A 16,505-nucleotide genomic window follows, 5' to 3' on the forward strand; every position below is an offset into this window, starting at 1 on the left:
CAGGCAAAACAGAACAATATCCTGCCTCACAGAGCTCCTTTTCTTCTAGGGGAAGACAGACAGTAAAGAGATAGATGAATACATTACTTGTGATGTAAATAAAATGAGCACAGAGCAAGTGGAAAGAGGACCTTTGGGAGGAGCGGACCTATTTATATTGGATGGTCAAGGAGGGTGCAGGAGGGCGATATAACAACTCACCTGCATCCACAAGATGTCTGCAGCCTAATCCCGGAACCTGGGAATTTGTGGCTTTATATGGCAATGAGACTTCACAGGTGTGATTAAGGATCTTGAGATGAAGAGATGATCCTGGATTTTCTAGGTGAAACCATTATAATTCCAAGGGTCCTTAGAAGAAGAAGTTGTGGGGGTGGGGGGGTGAGCAATGAGCATGAGAGAGAGATTGGAAGATGCTGCTAAGCTGGTTCTGAAGATGAAGGAAGGGGCGGAAGGAATGTGGGTGGTCTCCAGGAGCTGGAAAAGGCACAGGAATGGATTCTCCCTCCCAGCCTCCAGAAGGACTTCAGCCCTGCCTGTCTATGTCTTTATTTTAGCCCAGCATGACATTTCAGACTTCCGTCCTCCAGAACAATAAGAGAGTAAATTGATGTTATTTTAAGATATCAAGTGTGATAATTTGTTTTAGCAGAAACTAACATGAAGGGCCTCTGGGAGGAGGTGGCATTTGGGTGGAGTCCTACACAATGATAAGTAGCTAGCCCAGTGAATTTTGGGGGGGTTCAGTGTTCCAGACAGAAGGACAAGGCAAAGGCTCTGATATGGGGACAGGCTGGGCATTTCCCAAGAACAGAAAGAGGACCAATGTACCTGGAACCTCTTGGTTTTCCCTACGAGATTGGGAAGCCTTTGGATGTTTTTAGCCAGAGGGCAACATGATCTGATTCCTGTGTAAGAAGATCATTCACCTGTTTGTGAAGGACACAATCAATGGAGCTTCTTATTGGCCAGAGTAGAAAATGAAGGGTCAGTTATCAAAAGAATATCCAAGACTTGGGACAGTCAGATGACAGCCCAGGAGCAGCTAGCTGCCTGTGGGATCTTGTTCACTTTCCTCCGGTGATCTTTCTTTCATGTCTCCCTCTTCTCATTTTCTCCAAAGGGCATCTTCTACTTCCTTCTCAGATTTGGGTGGCATGTGGCCTACCATAGCCTCACCCTGATAACTAGTTCCAGTTACTGGTGTTGGCTGCCTGTGGGTCAGGTGCTGACTCTGGGTACATCAGCCATGGCCAGAGAGGGGAGGGCACATAGTACAGCGTGAATCCCCCCCATCACCCCTTCACCAGCAGCAGTGAGCAAAGCACTGCCCTCGAGAAGGCTATGCACATGGGAGTCAATGGAACAGGACAGAGAGATTTCTCAAACAGTCATGCTATTTCTGGAGCTCAGTTTTTCCATCCATAAAATGGGAAGATTGCAATGTAATGATCTTCACATGTGGGCTCAACCCCTGAAATAATGTATTCCTGGTGGTCAGGAGTGGACACAGAAAGTCACTCCAGGAAATACCTTGGAAATGGATCATTTTCTTTTTAAGTAAGTTCTAGTCCCAATATGGGGCTTGAAGTCACAACCCTAAGATCAAGTGTCGCATGCTCTATTGACTGAGCCAGCCAGATGCCCCGGAAATGGAATATTCTAGAAAAGGAATTATATTAGGGAATTTCATAAGTAACAAAACACCAAATTAAAAGTGACTTACATAATAAGGACTTTTAGTATTTCACATAAAAAGAAACTCAAAGTGAGAACAGTTACATGGTCAGTGTGATGTCACTCAGGGTCCAGATTCTTTCCATCTTTCTTCTCTAACACCCTCTGCATTCCTTCATGAACTCAATGATGATATACTAAGCCATGTAATAGTCTAATCACTTGGGATAGAGTAATTAACAAACATTTAAAAATCTCTTCCTTCTTTCAGCTTACATTTTAGCAAGGGGAAGAAAATATGTCCAATTTTTTTCTTCAGGCTTGTAACCTGGCAGGTATAAGATGGCTGCCACAGTTCCAGCCATCACAGCCTCATGTAAACATGATAAAAGGCAGGAAGGAGACCTTCTCCTAGCAAAGATCTCTTCATAGGGAGAGAAAGTCCTTCTCCAGAATCCCTCTCTAACCCCCATTTCTCTCCCCCTCTCCTTTTCTTTCACACACACACACACACACACACACACACACACCTCTGCAGACTTCTCTTTGGGTCTCAATGGAAGAGAGTCCTAATGTCTGTTGCTGCAAGAGAAGCTGGAAAAAATTTTCTGGCACTTTCAATCTCTATTGCGGGGTACAGTCTCTGTCCAGAGGGAAGAGGGGATGAGAAATGGCTTGTTGGATAACTACCTCCCTTGTGCTCAGGAATTTACAACTCCTCACAACAATTTGGGGGGACATTCTACAAAGGTTGGGGTGCCAGGTTTGGGGTCATTGACCTCCCCAAGGATTCATCTCTCATCTCTCCATGTCAGCTGTTACCAATCTAGGATTAACATCTAGTATACTGTGATAGGTGTGGACTTAGCCCAGCTCCAACTGCTCTCTATAAGCAAGTACAAGATGGGTAATGTGGTTTAAGATAGGGACAAATAACCCTGACACAATTACAGGTGGTAGAGATAGTTCAAAGTTAGAAAATTAAGGGAAAAATATCTAGAACAGAGCAGAATGCTAGCTGAGGGGCAATCAAGTATATTTTCCAAAATGACTCTGTTAGTCCATCTGCTTTTGGCAACACAAGAATATTAATACTGTTTCAAATAGGTTTTCACTTTGCATGCCAAGAAATACAGGTAAGGGAAGCTCCAGGCAAAGGATGTCAGGGCTCCAGTTTCACTTCTCTCTGCTTCTCTTGGTTCTCCTTAGTGTGGGTTCCTCATCCTCAAGATTAAAGATTGTAGTGAATATCTTTTAGAGAAGGATGACCCTTTCTCAGGAACAGCCCCAGCAGAATTCCCTTCATTATTATTGGTCAGAATTGGGCCACATGTTCTCTCCTAAACTAATCACAGGCCAAGGAAAATGGATTAACATTGTTGATTTGCACCAATCAAGGTTCATTTTCTGAGATTGAGATCAGAAATTCCTGTGAGGGGTGCCTGAGCGGCTCAGTGGTTGAGCCTCTGCCTTTGGCTCAGGTCATGATCCCGAGGTCCTGGGACTGAGTCCCGCATTGGGTTCCCCACAGGGAGCCTGCTTCTCCCTCTGCCTGTGTCTCTCCCTTTCTCTGTATCGCTCATAAATAAATAAATAAATAAATAAATAAAACCTTTAAAAAAAAAAAAAAGGAAAAAAAGAAAGTCCCCTGAGTCTTGTAAGCTTGACCAAAGGGACTGCTCCCTGAATAAGATGAAGATTCTCTCATCAAAGAAGGGAAAAATGGATGGTAGGTAAACAGCTAAGGGTGTCTGTAATAGACATCCTTTTAGCAATTTTTTAAAAGATTTTATTCATTCACTCATGAAAGACATAGAGAGAGAGGAAGAGACAGAGGCAGAGGGAGAAGCAGGCTCTATGCAGGAAGCCCGATGTGGAACTTGATCCTGGGACTCCTGGACCATGCCCCGAGCCAAAGGCAGATGCTCAACCGCTGAGCCACGCAGGCATCCTGTCTTTTAGCAATATTTTAAATTAACTTTTCAGTAAAGAATAATATACAAACAGAAATGAGTCTTTATTATAAATATTATAAACCCAATGAATTTTCACAAAACAGATGACTGTCTTGTAACCAGCACCCAGATGGGGCAGCAGAATATGACAAACTTTCCAGAAGATCTTCTAGGGGTTCCCCTACAGTCACTGCCCCTGCCAAGTGTAGTGACTTTCCTGATTTTTATCACCATCCTTCAGTTTCGTCCATTTATAAACTTTGTATGAATAACTTTAAATGTATTTATATCGATTTGTGGAAATATATTAAATGTATATAAATAAAATCACACAGAGAATTATCTTGTGTTTGACTTGTTTTGCTCAGTATTATATCTGTGTGCTTCATCTAGATTTTTGTTTATAGTTAGTTGTAAACGTCCCCTTCTCATTAGTACCATAGATAGACATTGGGTAGTTTCTTCAACAATTTTAAAGGCAATATGCTGGGACACCTGGGTGGCTCGGCAGTTGAGCATCTGCCTTGGGCTCAGGGTGTGATCCTGAGGTCCCAGGATCGAGTCCTGCATCAAGCTCTTTGCGAGGACCCTGCTTCTCTCTCTGCCTATGTCTCTCCTTCTCTCTGTGTGTCTTTCATGAATAAATGAATAAAATCTTTTTAAAAACTGTATACGTTTTTAAAAATAAATAAATAAAGGCAATATGCTGATCTAACATCTGCCAAAGCTATAGTGAAAAGTTTAGGAGAAGCAGTGTGCTTGACACTGCCCCTCCAACCCCCCAATCCTTATACTTCTTCCTCCTGTGGCAGAGCCTGGAAGTATCCTGGGTCATGTTTAGGCTCAAGGGTGAGCAAGAGATCAGAAGGAAGGTGTGTAGGCCAGGGGCAGAGATAGATATGTTGACACGTTGTGATCTCGTCTGACTCAGTGCAGGGCAGCCTGGGCAAAATTGAGATGTAGTTGCTGATTACCACACAAACCCAACTATTGCTCAGGGTGGCAGGTAACCTGGATAAAGATGTTCGCCCTCCATGTGGGTGTCCATTGATCTAGTTCTAAGCATAAGATGTAAGCCGAAACCTAGTGGCTGGGTTTCTCTGGGAAATTTTTGTTCTGCTGATAAAAGGGTAGGCATTATGTTTGGAACTTACCCTCTTCCCACCTGGAATGGGGGTGCCTGGAAGTGGACCAACCACTTTGCACTCTAAGGATAAAAGGCACAAGACAAAGATGGGGGTGCAAGAAGCAAAGAGAAGCCTGCTCTCTTGGTGATTGCGTAAATCCCTGCTTCAGGCACACACTCCCAACATCCTGGGCATGAAACAGAAAGAACAAAACCTCCAGCATCTGGGCTACTATAGTTGGTTTCAGGTATGCTGATAAGAAGAAGTGAAGTTTCTAGGAACAAAAACAGAGCTAAGATGTTGTGCAGATTTTACTGGGCAGGTTTGACTTTCTGTTCCTGGATGAGGATGTGCTTTTATTCAGTATGAAGACTGGCTCCAGAACCAGGAGGGAACAGATGTCTGCAAATGGTTCCTGTTAAGGGTGTAAACGACCAGTGCATTTCCTGCATGGTGATGTAAGTGGTGAGAACAGGCCTCTGGTGGTGTAAGAAATAAGCCTCTTGCCCTACCAGATATTAAGACAGGCTGCAAAACAAAATAATGTAGTTTTTAAAAGTGTAGTATTAGCACAAGAATAGACAAATGGCTCAGAGAGTACAGCATTCAATATAATATTATATAATATATGGGGAGCTATAAAATATGATAAAGTAGCAACCCAAATTAATAGAGGGGAAGATGGTAAACTTAGTAAGTGGTGTCAGGAAAACTGGCTCTCTGTGCAGAGAATAATATACTTAGATTTCTATCTAACACCACACACAAAGGTGGACTCCGGATGTGAAAGATAAACTTACAAAGTAAACAGAAGAAAATCAAGGAGATAATCTTCAAATCTCTGTGACAGAGAACAACTTCTTAAGACTTCAAAAGCACAGATCATAGAACAGAACATTCATTAGTTTGATTATATCAAAATTAAAAGGAGAGTAAAACGGACCATTATAACATTTATCAGAATGGGAGAAATTATTTATGACATTCATAATGTACAAGGGACTAATACCTATAATATGCAGGAAGCACCTGTGAATTAGTAAGAAAAAAATTGGAGGCACCTGGGTGGTTCAGTTGGTAGGGCATCTGCCTTGAGCTCAGGTCATGATCCCAGGATCCAGGGATAGAGCCCCATGTCAGGCTCCTACAAGGAGCCACTTCTCCCTCTCCTCCTTGCTCATGCTCTCCCTCACTAGCTCTCTGTCTCAAATAAATAAATAAAATATTTTAAGATAAAAAAAATAAATAAATAAATAAATAAATAAATAGGCACCTTTGGGGGAGGGGGGAATGGGTAAAGGATATGAACAGGCAATTTGCAGGAGAATCCAAAAACTCTCATGCATATGAGGGGATGTTTAAACTCATTCATTATCAAAGAGATGTAAATTTCAATAACAATGAGATGCCACTTTACACCAATTAGGCTGGAGAAAATTAGGATGCGTAATATCTAGTGTTGTCAGATGTACAGGCATCCCTGAATGTTCAAGAGCTACTGGGGTTAGCGTGGGGTCTCCAGTCCTGAGGAAGGATCAAGCACTATTTCATTAAATTAAGTATATATGTACCTTATGACTAAGTAATTTCTCTCCTGGCTATACATCCCAAAGAAATTCTTCCACACTCACAAGGGGACACAATGTGCCTTGTAGAGTTCTTTTTGGTGGCTGGGAGTTGGCAACCACCATGTGTCCATCCCTAGGGGGATTGTTGACTAAATGTGTGACCCCCATCATGGAGTTCAGTGCAACAGGGCAGAACTGTGAACACAGCAACATGGCTGGGTCTTCAAAAGAGTGCTGTTTGAAAAGTGAATTAGAAGAGAATGAGATATAATCCAACCCCAATTACATAAATTAAAATTACAGGCCATAAGAACCACACTATGAATTTTGTAAGACTGAGGGAGGGTGGGAAGAGGGGAAAAGAAGGAAGAAAGGAAGGAAGGCAAGGACAGAGGGAGGGAGGGAAGGAAGGAGAGAGAAAAGAAGGATTCTATATAAACCAGTGATGATAATGATGCATTTGACGTTGAACCTCTGCACTCAAGGTCTAAAGGTCTAATAAAAAAATAAGCTTGTTAAATTGTGAAGCCACATCTTACATAAACAGTGTCCAGAGGCTGAGCCCCTCTGCGAGCCTAGGAAAGCTGTGTGCATTTTGTGCGTCCCCGATCACTGTTGGGCACCTTCTGATACTATTCTGTATCCCAGAATTATAAATCAGACACTTAATCTAACCCAACTGTGGCTAATTCTTGCTTGATTCCACACTCCTTTGAAATACACAGAATTGGCTCAGGACCTCAGAGAGGCTGCAACTCAGGTCGAAAACTGTCATCAGGTGTGGTTTGGAAAGTTGGTGTGTCCTCCACCTGGTGCCCTCACTCTTGGGGTGGTTGATCCTGGCTAAAAACTGAGGTCAGGGAGTGGCTCCAATTTTGTCAGTGGGAGGATCTTCCCCATGCATTCCACACACCAGATAAGCATCTAATTGTTGGCTACAGAGAGGCTGGCTGTGGGTTACCTTTTATTAGTAATCATGATGATGATGATGACAACAGCAACCATTTATTGAGTGCCTAACACCTTGCTGCATTCATTGCATGCCTCATCTCTCCCAATTGTGACAGCAACTTCAGGAGGGTGGCCCTCAACAAGTCAGGAAGCTGAGGGGTATCCAAGTTGGCTCAGTTTCTACAGCTGGTACATGTGGGAACTGGGATATGAATCAAGGGACTAGGAGGCCTGAGCCGATGCCTGAAACCACACTCTGCTCTAGCCAACAGAAGAAAACACAGGGCACTGGGCCAAAGCCAGGGAGCTTTGACTATGGCAGTGGGAAGAGGGAAGAAAGGAGTGGATGGGGCAGGGGAGGGGAAGAGATTGAGCTTTATAGAAAGAGAGCAGAAGACATTTAAAGACAAGTCAGATGTAAAGAGACTTGGAGCTTTGGAAAGAGGGAAAGTGAAAGAGAATCATAGAGAAAGGTTCTGAAGGAGGGCCTACAGGAGATGGAGAGAGTAGGATAGATAGGAAGATAGATTAGATAGATAGATAGATAGATACCCTTAATCTCACTCTCCCCCCATCTTCCAGATGCCTAAGTTCCCCCTACTCTACCTCTAGGCTTTGCAGCCAGACCTCCAGAGCCCCCAGCTCCCTTCCCTCAGGCTCTGGTCTGAGACCCACATTCGTTCCTCACAAGCAAAGAGACTCCCTCCTATACTAAAGAACAGGCAGGCTGGGTTCAAATCTGTGTCTCTTTCCAATTCTGAGTATTAAAGGAGAGAATGCACATAAAGGTGAGGGCAAAGAGCCTGGCACTGAATGGGTGTGTAAAAGTAGTTGTTTCTGTGAGTATTATTTTTTAAAAAGATTTTATTTATTTATGAGAGAGAGAGAGAGAGAGAGAGTCAGAGACACAGGCAGAGGGAGAAGCAAGTTCCATGCAGTGAGCCGGATGTGGGACTTGATCTGGGGACTCCGGGACCACACCCTGAGCCGAAGACTACACTCAACCGCTGAGCCACCCAGGTGTCCCATTCTGTGAGTATTATGACCATGATTACCATTGTCCTGGAGCTCCTTGAGCAGCCTGCACAGGTGCAAAGAGAGCCATTGTGCCACATCAGCATCTCATGAGAACTTGTTAGAAAGTGTAAATTCTTGCCACCACCCCCTTCCCAGACCAAATGAATCAGGAGTTGCATCTTAACAAGATCCGCTGTTGATTCGTGTGCACTTTTGAGTTTGAGATGAGCCCCGAAAGTCCCCAGGAAGAAGGAATTTTAAACCTGAGGTGTGAGAATCCACCACTTGCTCTAGGGCGCCACCTGGAGGCCAGTTGAAGACCTGACCCCGGAAAGCCGTGAACTTGGTGCCAGTTTCCGGACTGCTTAACTCTGGAACCTTGGGCGAATTACTTGATCTCTCTGAGCGGTGGATAGTTCACACTCTTACCTGTAACACTGAGATCACAACTGCACCACATGCACGGTGCCTGCTGCAGAGTTGGTGCTGAAAAACTGTTCTACCGTTTTAGAATGCACCGCTGTGTCTGAGACAGAGGCTGGGCAGACTACTGAATCCATAGTGTTATGGGTTAAGTTGTGTCCCCCAAAAAGATATGCTGAGATTCTCATCCCTGGGACTTCAGATAGCCTTATTTGAAAATAGGGTCATTGCAGATGTAATTAGTTATCATGAGGTCATATTAGAGTAGGGTGGATTCTTAATACAATATGACTGGTGTCTTTATAAGAAGAGGGAAGACAACGCAAAGACATACACACAGGGAAGAAGGTCATGTGAAGACAGAGGCAGAGATTGGGGTGATGCAGCCGCAAGCCAAGGAATGCCAAGGATTGACAGCCATTGTCAGAAGCTGGAAGAGGCAAGGAAAGATTCTATCTAGAGTCCCAGAGGGAGCACAGCTCTGCTCTCACGCTGATCTTGGGCTTCTGGTCTCCAGAACCGTGAGAGAATAATTTCTGTTGTTTTCAGCCCCGCAGTCTGTGGAACTTTGTTACAGCAGCCCTAGGAAACTACTACACATGGGAAGATTAATCTTCTTTGTAAGCCAGATAAAGGTATTAGAATATCTCAAGAACCCTTTCCTTGAGAGGAAGAAATTAAACATAGATCTACTTTACAACCAAAGATATACAAACAACCAACAAGCACATGAAAAGATGCTCAACATCTTTTGTCACAAGAGAAATGCAACTTAAAACTGCAATGAGACACTACTACACACCCACCAGACTGGCTAAAACAATGTTTTAAATCCCCAAAGTCCCAAATGTAGCAGAGACCTAGAGCAACCAGAACTCCCACCCATTGTTGCTGGTGGTGTAAAATGGCATAAGCACTTTGGAGAGAGGTCAGGGAGCTTCTTACAATACATGATCTACTCTGTGCCTAGCAGCCCCACTGCTAGGTATTTCTCCAGGATATATGAAAGCACATATCCACACAAAGACTTTTACACAAATGTTCCTAGAAGCTTTACTTGTAATAGCCCCAAACTGGAAGCGACCCTGATGTTCATCAACAGGAGAAAGGATAAACCAACTGTGGCATGTTCAAACAATGGGATATGCAACAGCAATCACAAGGAACAAATTGCTGCTGCATGAGGGAACTCAAAATGAAAAAAATCTTACATGAAGAGTACACTTACGTCTCCATTTATAGGAAATTCTAGAACAAGCAAAGCTACTCTATGGTGGAGAGATATCAGAATGATGCTTGCCTCTTGGGGTGGAGGCTGGGATAGCCAGAACTGATGTGAAGAAGCTTGCTGGGTGATAGTGAATGTTCTGTTCTCTCCGAGGGTTTTGGTGTGTGTAGTGGCCAAAACTCACTGAAAAGTACAGCTTATGTTTTGTGCATTTCATTGTATGTGAATTTTACCTTAGAAAAGAAACATTAAGTTTGAGTTGTAGTACATGACACATGAGTTCAAGAGTTTATGATGAAGTATACTAAGGCCTGTGGCCTACTATAAAATGCATCAAAAATAAGATGGGGGGATGCCTGGGTGGCTCAGTGGTTGAGCATCTGCCTTTGGCTCAGGTCGTGATACCAGGGTCCTGGGATTGAGTCCCACATCAGACTCCCCACAGAGAGCCTCCTTCTCCCTCTGCTTATGTCTCTGCCTCTGTGTGTCTCTCATGAATAAATAAATAAAATCTTTTTAAAAAATAAGATGGATGGATGGATAGATAGATAGATAGATAGATAGATAAACGAGTGAATGGATGGGTGGGTTGGTGGGTGGGTAGATGGATGGGTGGATGGCTGGCTGGCTGGGTGCGTGGGTGCATGGAAGATCAACAGATATGTGATAAAGCAAGTATAGCAAATTGTGAATGGTGGGATGTAGGTATCAGGTATATGGGTATTTGCTGTAAATCTCTTAACTTTGCTGTGTTTGAAAATGTTCATAAGTGTTGAAGGGAAATCAGACATGTGTCTAGTTGAGTGGCAGTAAATAATTTCTTCTCCATCTTGATTGCCACCGCCTTAGCCGGAGCTGCTCTCCTTTCTCCCATGGGCATTCATTCATTCAACAAACACTTACTTAGCACCTACTATGTTCCGAGCACTGTTCTAGGTTTCCAGATCATAGCACTGAATAAGCCAGAGAAAGTTTCTTTTTCTGTAGCTTGTTTTTTTCCTGGAGGAGAAAGACAACCATGAATAAGTATGTAATATATCCATGGGGACATTGAATGCTATGAAGGTGAATAAAGCAAGCAGGGTAAGAGGACAGAAAGGGCTGGCGGTGGGGGTGGAGGTGTTATTTCCCACTGGCTGGTCAGGAGAGGCTTCTCTAGGATGTAACTCAGACCACAGACCAGAAGCAGCGAGGGAGGGAGTCGTAGTGGTGACGGATGCTCCAGGATGTGCGGCCAATGCAGGTGCACTGGACTGTTGCAAATACCCTCTCTGCTTCCCTGCACTAGTCTCTGCATTTGCATTTGCCCTGCTCTGCCCCTCATCTGTTCTCCCACAGAAAACAGAGGAGGGTTGACAGTGTTTACAGGAAGGAGACGCTCTCTATTATGCAGGTCAGGGGCAGAGACTATCAAGCTAGGTAGGACTTGTGGTGGAGTTTGGTGGTGGGGATGGACCACTCAGCTTAATAGTGAGAAGAACTGAGGGTCCCTGGGAGGGTCTTTAGGAGGTAAAGGTGGAGAGGAGAGATATGACAGGGAAGAGGAAAGTGGAGCAAGCATTTCACCCAGAAGGGGGCGGGAGACCTGGAGGGGCTTTCAGGAGCCAGCATGCTGAAAGTTCAAGGCTGAAGTCCTTACTTGGAAGGTGACCCTTTTTGGCAAACCCCGGGATCGATAAGCTTCCTACAGTAGGGACTGCCTGGGCCAGCATTTTGTGTGGAAATAAAAAAGTGTATCCCTTCAAGTAACAAAGGATTCTAAGGTGGTGTAGATGGCAGGGCTAGAACTATTCATGGAGACCAGGGGAGAACTTGGCTGAAGTTTCTGTTTCAAGACCTTTTCTGTTTCAAGACAACATTGATGGCTTCCCACTACTTTTAGGATAAAGCCCAAACTTGTCACCAGAGCCTTCAGAGGCTGACATGGTCTGTCCCCTGTTAGTTTCCTACTTCCAGCCCAGTCAGGCAGCGCTCCTCTGCTCCATGCCTCAGATGAGGCCTGAGTTGGAGGATCCCTTTGGGGAACTTAAAAAGAGAGTGTTTGCTTTAAAAAAAAATTATCTATAATCTTTCTTTGTTTCACTTGCAAAGAAGAAGAAGGAGGAAGAGGAGGACAAAGAAAAAAATGCAAAGATGAAAAATCCTGATAAAGAACTTTTCCTAGCCACACACATTGAGTAAACCAAGTGGGTCCATAAATCAGTGAGTCAAATTCTCTTGGATTGTAGAGCAAACTCAATATTCTCTATCGAGCGTGGTTTGTGTTTTGTATTTCATTTAGATCAATGATAAGAGGAGTTGTGTTCATCATAAGGCACATTTGCTGACACATTATTAACAAGGCTTCTCTTGTTTTATTACACTATCTTGTTTTGTTATATAATGTTTTTTGATCTATCCCCCCTCCATCCCCTGTTCTTACTCCCTTTTTACTCTGCTCTAGAACTAGAGGCAAATGAGGTATTTTGCCTCAAGAGCAAAATTTAAGGAGTAGCCAAAAACCTCAGAAATCAAGACAAACAATATTTTAAAAAGTAAAAATGAACACAAACAAGTCCACACAGGGATCTGACTCTGCCCAGCATGATTCATATTCATACCTCGCCCTAATCCCAGTCCCGGTGGATGCTGTCTTTATTTTAAATCTTGGTATTCAGTTCATCACAGATTGTTGCATTAATTTTGATTTTTTTTAAATATTGTATTAAAATAGGATCTACTCTTGATTACTGAGGTTTTTGGTGCATGCTTATTATGTTAAACCCTCTTTCCCCCCAACTCCTGGTTTTATGAGTTTTCCCACAGGTAACCATCCTCTTATGTTTCATTCATATCTTTGTGTTTTTGTGTGTTTCTTCTTACCATGAGTGTGCCAAACTGCTGAATCTAAGGACACATTTCTTCACAAGATTGCTCTTGTTTCAGATACCAGCTGCAGTTTTGGGAGCCTTCAGTGTCACCCCCACTTGAGACCAGCTAGCTACAAATTTGGTGTCTCCCACAGACTCCCTTGGGTTTAGTAAATCACAGTCACGTAACTCAGGAAAGCACCATCCTCACAATTACAGTTTTATTATAGCAAATAGACAGAAATTAGAAGACATGCATAGAATGAAGTGGAGGGCTCTTGTGTGAAGTAATCTCTACACCCAAATGTGAAGCATTCCTCATCCTCAGGGACATGTTAGCGTCCCAGCCTCGGAATGTGACAGCTGCCAAACAGTATTGCCAGCTAGGGATGTTCACTTAAACTTTGGCACGCAGAGTTTTTATCCAGCTACATTACGTAGGTGTGGTTGACAGGCCACCTCACTACACGTTTGAGGGTTTCCACTACCTCTTCAGGTTCAATATTTTGTTAGACCAACTCACAGAACTCAGGAAGGTGCTATACTCATGATTATAGCTTTATTATAAATATAATATAGAAATCAGGCCAATGCAAAGATGTATATAAAATAAGATCTAGGAAGATCCCAAACATCTCTGTCTTCAGAATTTGTCACCCTCCCAGCACATCAGTGTGTCGACAACGAGGAAGCTCATCAGAACTTTGAATTTCAGGGTTTTTATTGGGGTCTCATTATAGACATGTGATTGATCATGATTGATTGAATCATTGGCCATGTGATTGAACTCAGTCCAGTCCTCTTTCTATTATATATATAATAGAAATATATATATATAATTTATTTACTCATAAAAGACACAGACAGAAAGGCAGAAACATAAGCAGAGGGAGAAGCAGGCTCCCCACAGGGAGCCCAATGTGGGACTCAATCCCAGGACCCCAGGATCACTCCCGGCCGAAAGGAGACGCTCAACCACCCAGCCACCCAGGCATCCCAGTCCTCTTTCCTCCCTAGGCTGATATCAAGTGGCCCAAAAGCCCAACATTTGAAACACATGGTTGGTCTTTTTGGCTTTAGAGACCTGCCTTATATAACAAAGACACTTCTATCACTCCAAAAGTTTAGAGTTTACTTCCCAAGAACAGGGAACAGAGACCAGCCAAGTTCTATTTAGTACACATTTACAAAATGTGTAGGGATTTTCGGTTTTTTTGCATATGCTTTCTTTTTAAGATTTTATTTTTAAGTAATCTCTACACCCAATGTAGGGCTTGAACCCACAACTCTAAGATCAAGAGTCACACAATCCAGCAACTAAGCCAACCAGGCATCCCTTGTGCATATGTTTTTAATGCATGTAAATTATATGGGTTATGCCCCAAATCATACCTTAATTTTTTTTCACTCAAGACTGTGCTCTTATGATCCATCTATAATTGATATATATACACCTGATCTGCTGTTTTTAACTGGTGCAGAGTTCCCCTTGGGGGGCACTCAGCACAACCTATCATCCATCACCACAGGGATGGAGACAGAGGTCACCTCCAGCTCCTCACTTCCGTGAACAGTGCTTTGTTTGTGTCCCCTTAGAATCGATGTGAGAATTTCTTTGGGATCTGTGGAGATTCAAAATACATCCACAAATTCTCGACCTTCTTCTCTCCAAAGGTTGGATCTGAATTCTTCTCTGAGTGTAGGTTGGACTTACTGACTCACTTCTCATGAACAGAATGTGGCAGAAGTGATAATGTATGTTACTTAGTGATAAAAGGCACATCCTCCCTCCCTCGCTCTCACCCCCTCTTCCCCTCCCTTGCTCTGGGGGAATTTAATGCCATGTTGGGAGGATACTCCATAGCCCACATGGTGAAATTCAAATGGTGAAGAACTGAAGCCTCCAGCCAGCAACCACTGGAGTGAGCCATCCAGGAAGTAGACCTTCAGTAGAACCTTCAGGTGAAGTTCCATCAGTGGAACCTTCAGGTGACTGCAGCCCTGGTTGACATCTTAACTATAATCTAGAGAGAGACCCAGCAGCTGCTCCTCGATTCCTGATCCTCAGAAACTGTGAGATTTTTGTAAAGTTTGTTGTGCTAAGCTGACAAATTTGGGGTGAATTGCTACCTAGCAATAGACTAAAACAGAATCTAAACCCAGGAGTGGATCTTCTGGGTGATAGCGTGGGCTTACGATTAATTTGACGGAGAGGACCCAGGTCACTCTCTTGGATGGCTTTGTCCTCCACATTCCATGAACAGAACCTGAGGATCCCTGGACTTAGGGTTACTGCTGCTGCATAACATGACCCCACCTCCACTGCAATCTAATCGGTGTAAAATAATACCCTGTGGATCAAACCTTGAGTTTCTCGAATTACTGATGATTTTGAAACTCTCTTCACTTGCTTGCTACATAGCTCTTAACTTTCAGAAAACACAAAATATTCTAAAACTGTCACTCTAACAGCTATAGTTTATCTGGAAGAAACATGTCAACAAAGTTTGCGTAACATCGTCTTCACTAATGGTTCCTATTTCATGGATGATCATAATAAACGTATGATCATGTGAAGATTGGAGCAAATAAACCAACCAGGAGTTATTCTGTGAGAATAAGCTATTATGTGTGAATTACACTCAGCTTAACCAGGACCTTGTTCCACCAGGTAAAATTGTCGTTGTTGTGTAGCTGCTGCTGTTTTTCTTCAAGCCTTCATAGCTGATTGGAATATATATACATATTTAATTTTTTTAATCAAATAAACTCTGCCCCCAACGTGGGGCTCAAACTTATGACCCTAAGATCAAAAGTTGCATGCTTCACTGACTGAGCCACCCAGGCACCCCATGGGTTTAGGTTTTCTTTCCTTGCTCTTTAGGCTGGATTAGACCATTTGGAGCTTATCATAGTTCTATTTCCTTGGGAGCAAAAGAGAGCAGAACATTCAGTGCTGGTGCTATCCCAGAGACCCCTAGAAATGGTACAGAATGAAGAGGCAGTTCACTATGATCTTGGCCCTGAACTCAGTGCATCTTTAAGCGTGGAGTTATGTGAGTGTGAGAGACTGACCAGTTACTCTGAGGAACACTGAATTATACAAATGAAAGAAATAATCCCCCAAACCCCACACCACCACCATGATCTCATCATCCAGAGAAACAGAAAAAAACCAATGTTGACATTGTCCTCCATGAGGCAGGAGAGCAGAACAGTAAAATTACACAGCCTAACAGTCCTAACCCTAGCTCTGCTATGAATTGGATGTGCACGAAATTGCCAGAATAGTACAATCTCAAAGGGATTGTTTCTTTTTTTTAAGATTTATTTATTTATTTATGATAGACACACAGAGAGAGAGAGAGAGAGAGAGAGAGAGAGAGAGAGAGGCAGAGACACAGGCAGAGGGAGAAGCAGGCTCCATGCCAGGAGCCCGACGTGGACTCGATTCCAGGACTCCAGGATCGCGCCCTGGACCAAAGGCAGGCGCTAAACCGCCGAGCCACCCAGGGATCCCCCTCAAAGGGATTGTTTCAAGGGTAATGAAACATAATGCTCAACAAGGCTTTGTGTTTGTGTTTCAAGAAAAAAATTGTCGGGAAATCACTCAACCCAGCACTCCTCTGGGGCAGTAGATAAAGAAGAGTGAAACTATTCATCTCCACAATTAGGAGTCTGTGATGAGTTTTAATAGCTTCTTAAAACAA

The 16,505-nt window shown here is 43.3% G+C and overlaps 1 long non-coding RNA gene across 1 annotated transcript in view; it reads right to left on the reverse strand.

Annotated features, from left to right (window-relative positions):
* Positions 1-16,505, reverse strand: part of LOC140601205 (uncharacterized) — an 87,162-nt gene that overhangs the window by 44,099 nt on the left and 26,558 nt on the right. The gene's annotated exons all lie outside the window — the stretch shown is intronic.

This window comes from Canis lupus, chromosome 1, assembly GCF_048164855.1.
Source record: "Canis lupus baileyi chromosome 1, mCanLup2.hap1, whole genome shotgun sequence".
Taxonomy (NCBI): Eukaryota; Metazoa; Chordata; class Mammalia; order Carnivora; family Canidae; genus Canis; species Canis lupus.